Source organism: Periplaneta americana, chromosome 6 (genome assembly GCF_040183065.1).
Source record: "Periplaneta americana isolate PAMFEO1 chromosome 6, P.americana_PAMFEO1_priV1, whole genome shotgun sequence".
NCBI lineage: Eukaryota > Metazoa > Arthropoda > Insecta > Blattodea > Blattidae > Periplaneta > Periplaneta americana.
The window spans coordinates 185,222,420-185,228,419 of NC_091122.1; positions in this window are offsets into that span (position 1 = coordinate 185,222,420).

Genomic DNA, 6,000 nt, shown 5'->3' on the forward strand with positions numbered 1-6,000 from the left:
TGTCTTAGCTCTTTTCTGAGAACATAATTTGTTAGAAATTGGTCGTCTACGTAATATTATACAAATATTTAAAATAACTTAAATAAAAGGGCCTCGTTAAGTAATTAACTGTCACGTGATTTCCTCCCTTTCTACGATCCTGCGACATAACCACTTGGACGGACAGTAGATAGCATGTCTGAGTAATTTTATCTTTTCGGATAGGGCAGAAGTGAAGATTGAATTTACAGTACGTAAGGTACTCTTTTATAGAGTAGGTACGGAATTATTTCAACATGAGTTACTGGTACGAAGGACGAAACTGGTAATTGGAATTAGGTACAGTAGTCTATAGTGCGATAATATGCACAAAAGAACTGAAGCCTGTATCGAAATCAACGGTCACCATTTTAAAAAACGTGTTTAAATATCCATATTATGATTATTTTTCAATTTAACTTCATTCTCTATATTGTACGCTAATGTGCTGTAGACAGTATAATATACACTGCATAATTAATACGTCCTAATGGATAGTTCAATTCGTGAGTAAAAACACTAAGTGTTAATACAGTACTGTATTCTGATTAAACAAAAACCTAATGAAAATTATCAAACTCAAAATTTCGATATTTCCTAGTTTACGTAAATGGATGAACAACTTTTCTTCCCTCCTATACCTAGTAAAGTGATTTGTTTGTATATTACGCCAGTATCATCGAACTCCAGTCTTGGAAGGGGGAGCAAGCGGTGTTTCCTGTTCAAGACCTTTAATCAAAAGATATAGCCAGGTTAATATTAAAAATGTTAGTAAAAATAAAATGATGTCCCTGTAGAAGAAGAGGGCGAGAAAGACAGTCGGATAATCCGCCGCTCGGTTAATAGGGTGACGGATAATCGGGGTTCTACTGTATAGGACTACAAGCGCTCACAATGTCATCCCCTCATTTAACAGAACCTCAACCTCTAAGTCCAAGCAAAAGGAAAAAAGATTCTACAAAATAATAATAATAATAATAATAATAATAATAATAATAATAATAATAATAATAATAATAATATAATTTATTCAACAGAAGAAGTACAATAACGGCTTGCTTAAATAATTTTCATGTAACATCGTGATCAATATTACTTAGACTCACCATGTCAATGACTGGCATAATAGCATTTTTTACTTGGTTATTTAACGACGCTGTATCAATTACGAGGTTATTTAGCATCGTTGGGATTGGTGATTGCGAGATGATATGTGACGAGATGGGGCCGAGGATTCGCCATAGATTACCTGACATTCACCTTAAGGTTGGGGAAAACTCGGAAAAAACCGAACCAGGTAATCAGCCCAAGCGGGGATCGAACCCGCGTCCGAGCGCATCTTCAGACCGTCAGGCAAGCGACTGAGTCACGGTTACATAAAGGAGACGCAGGCAACTCTTACAATCCCTACATCGCCGAGGCCGTATCATGGCAAGCGTTAGTGGATGAAGGAGTTATGTTTAAAAATAATATTACCATAAACAATAACACTTTCATCCACTAAAGATCAGACTTGCATGTGTAACATATGTCCTTCATCCTCTTTCTATTTCTTGTGACAAAACAAATTGAAATAAAGTTCTTTGTGAAAGAACCCTAAATATTACCTTCATTCACCAAGAAAACTCAATTTTCACATAACCTCTTCATCAACTAATGTCTTTAATTATAGTTAATACAGGGTGTATCTAAATTCCCATTACAGACTTTGAGGGCTTGTAATGGGGACCGAAAAGGATACGTTTTGTATAGGAACTCATGTCCGGAAACGTACCGTTTCCCCGCTACAAGCAAAACATCACCACAACACAAGTTGAACTCTCCCGCGTTTTCGGCGCCAATGACCACGGTGTACGTACGTCATTCAATGATTACCTGATGTCACGTGTCCGCTACAGATCTGTTTGCGTGCCATTTATTTCATGAACTGCCCGGAGAAGCGCCGATCATTTAACGTTCATACCTGCTGTCGTGCTGTTGAACATGTTGACTACACGTTTAGGGAATACGCCTATATGGTGTATTGTACGGCAATAATGGGAGGGCTGCTCGTCAGCTGTATGAGGAGCGCTTTCCATACCGCCAGACACCTTCCGGCACTATCTTCGCCAGCGGCTCCGAAAGACGGGTACATTCACCACCAAAAGGTTCGACAGTGCAAAAACAACGTACTGTTAGTGACTGGTAAATCCGACCCTAGAACTTGGAGAAGTTAGGGGTGAAACTTGCTCCCCACCCACCACATTCTTCAGTAGCGAGAGTCTGTCAGTCAGTTTATGGTTGTCAGGTGGTCAGTTCCTCAATCTTGCCTCCCTGCCTGCCTGTATGTTGTACGTGTTGAAAACATTTGGTCTGGTGATCGTTCGCTTTCGCGTTCTATAATATATTACTAGCTCTTTAATTTAGTTTTTATTGTAACAATTTAGTTTAGTTAGTGTGTTCTTCTTTATAATTGTTTCAAGTTTTTAGTAATAATAAATATCGTCTTGGACTTACTCATTCGGTGTTAACATCCGATTCCCTCTGCCTAGTTTGAAAGCGGGAACCTGATTCCAATGCCAAGCTCGATTTGATAATTACTGAAGATGACGCGTAATGAACTTCTTCGTTACTTTAGCCCTTTGTCCATTTCTTAATGATTCGAGGGAGTCTCGCTATCCTTCGGCAGGTCTTCGTACACATCTTCTTTCTTTGTCTTGTTTTATCTCCGCCTTAACCGACTCAACAAGCCAACGAGATGAAGGGGATGACATATCTCAGGACAACAGTAGTGTCTCTCACAATACAGGACCATCGTGGAGACGTTACAGGCCAAGTGCAAGACCTACCGAGTCCTGTGGCATAGAGATAAATTTCACCTCACGTCAGGAATGGAACCACGGACTGCCTAGCTGGGAAGCACATGCTGTCGTAACTACGGATCGTACACTTCTTTCTTGTGAACATTTATTGCTAGCTATTTTCACAACGCGACTTCTTAAAAGTATTATTTTATTATAATTTTACAGCAAAGTGCTGGCTGGCACTTTCTCTTAATTTGCAGTTAGCTTATCGAAACAATTTTGAAATTACTGATGAGTGTGATTAACTCGCAATTTATTATAGAAGTATGTTAATCCATTTACAGCTGTTGAAAGGATTGCGACTGGATTGGCATATCGTTTTCCCGTTACTAATTAAACTACATCATAGCGAACTAGTATTTACTATTTAGCTGTAGTTATAGTCATTTTCAGAATACCCTCAGATCGCTTTAATGTGTATTTGCTATTTGATATATTACATTTAGGACACTGCAGTCCAAGTTTCCAATAATGTTTTAATTACCATCCATCACAAATGTTTGATGAAATAGTTAATTTCGGCGAACTAATGTACGTAGTAATTTACCAAGGATCTTAGAAATCTTTCAAACTTATTTCCCTTCTGATCTTGTCAGAAATATGCAATGTGAATTCGTCCGTTCATGCAATATGTCATTTCGGTTAATGTTTGAATTTCGGCATTTCTCGTGTGATATAACTAAGTGTATCCAACCGTTCGTATAGGGCTGTATTTTTAAACAGTGACCTTTATTGTAACAGAAAATAACCAAGTAATATGTAATAGTAAATAAAATATTTGAACAGGTTAATGTGTTCAGTTAATGGAATGGCTGTTATCAAATACAGCTAAAACGGTTTCTGAGGCTAATATAATTGAATCAACAGCATTATGATTCACCGGTGAGAAAAATGTTTTCTTTATCAATAGTAGCGATAGCAGGGCAGTTCCTTCTCTACCCCCTACCTCTATTTGTCACGTGTTTGTTGACAGCGTGCGGACTGTTAGAAGTGGAGTGGGTGAAATTCGTTACAGGGCCGGATTTACCAGTCACCAACAATACAGTAAGCAGCAGAAGTGAGAGAGTTCAACGTGTGTTGTGGTGGTGTTTTGCCTGTAGCGGGGAAACGGTGTGTTTCCGGACATGAATTCTTATGCAAAACGTCGGTCCCCACTACAAGCCTCAAAGTCTGTAACGTGAATTTAGATACATCCTGTATATTTGTGAATATATTTTCTTCAAAGAGCAACTAGTCCTGAAAGAAAATGATATTTATGTAAATCAAAATCATGGTGTGTGCGTAACATGTTCAGAATCCATATCAAGCTTTCAGGTATAACTCCCTGTAAAGTTAATTTGAATAATTTCGAGGGAAAAATTGTTCCGGGACCTTTGGTTAAACGTACCAACGCTCTACCAACTGAGCTACCCGGGAACTCTACCCGACACCGATCCAATTTTTCCCTCTATATCCACAGACCTCAAAGTGGGCTCACAACCGTCAAGCAACCAACATTGAGTGCACACTAATGTTCAGAATCCTCCACTGATCCACGCAGCGCAGGGCTCCACGTATCATCGAAGTCGTGCCTCAGGCATTGGATCTATCACGGCCGGCTGTTTATTCATTAATTTCCTTCCCTTGATTGCTTGTATACACATTTATTTGTTTATGCAGTAAGACGCTCTATCTGTTTGCATGTGTCAAGTTTTTTTTTTTTTTTGTTAATTCTCTCTACATCGCAATGCAACCGTGAAAGGAATCGACGTCAAGTCTCGATTATGCAACACAACGCAGCTCCAAGTGCACGCATGCTATTTATTACCTTTGTAGCTTAAGTTCACTGTACATGTACATAAGAGCCGAGATATTGCTATTATTCAAGTATTTTTCCCTCACTCTGTCATTTCAATATAGCAAGTGAGAGTCCACTCAGAGAAGGGGACAAGCCACAAATTAGGATACGTACAATATCTCCTTATTTCTCTGAACAGATAATATCTTCAGGAAGAGAAAAAGGAATTGGTTGGGTCACTGGCTGAGAAAAAACTTCCTACTGAAGAATGCACTGGAAGGAATGGTGAATGGGAGAAGAGTTCGTGGTAGAAGATATCAGATGATAGGCGATATTACGATATATGGATCATATGAGGAGACAAAGACGAAGGGGGAAAATAGAAAAGATTGGAGAAAGCTGGGTTTGCAGTGAAAGACCTACCCTTGGACAGAACACTATGAAAATTATTAAATATCTTCAGACTAAATTTTATGACAACATATTATTTCAACAATATAATTCACATCTGTAAAAACTGGAAATTATGAGCACAGATGGGACAGCATTCAAATTTATGTAAATATCTTTTGTTTCTTTTTGTTTATACTAATGGCGGGTACTTGGTTGTTCGTCACTCACCCATATGAAGCAGTTGTGTAGACCAATAAAATTTATAGACAGAATCGATACCCAGGTGCGCCATAGAAGGCTGGTCTACGTTATGAGATGAGGTGGGATGAGATGAGATGAGATGAGATGAGGTGAGGTGAGGTGAGATGAGGTGGGGTGAGATGAGGTGAGGTGAGGTGAGATGAGGTGGGGTGAGGTAAGGTGAGATGAGATGAGGTGAGGTGGGGTGAGGTAAGGTGAGATGAGATGAGGTGAGGTGAGATGAGGTGGGGTGAGATAAGGTGAGAAGAGATGAGGTAAGGTGGGGTGGGGTGAGGTGAGGTGGGGTGAGGTAAGGTGAGATGAGATGAGGTGAGGTGGGGTGAGGTAAGGTGAGATGAGATGAGGTGAGGTGAGATGAGGTGGGGTGAGGTAAGGTGAGATGAGATGAGGTAAGGTGGGGTGGGGTGAGGTGGGGTGAGGTAAGGTGAGATGAGATGAGATGAGGTGAGGTGGGGTGGGGTGGGGTGAGGTGAGGTGGGGTGGGGTGAGGTGAGATGAGGTGGGGTGAGGTAAGCTGAGATGAGATGAGGTAAGGTGGGGTGGAGTGAGGTGAGGTGGGGTGAGGTAAGGTGAGATGAGGTGAGGTGGGGTGAGGTGAGGTGGGGTGGGGTGAGGTGGGGTGAGGTAAGGTGAGATGAGGTGAGGTGAGATGAGATGAGGTGGGGTGAGGTAAGGTGAGATGAGATGAGGTGAGGTGGGGTGAGGTAA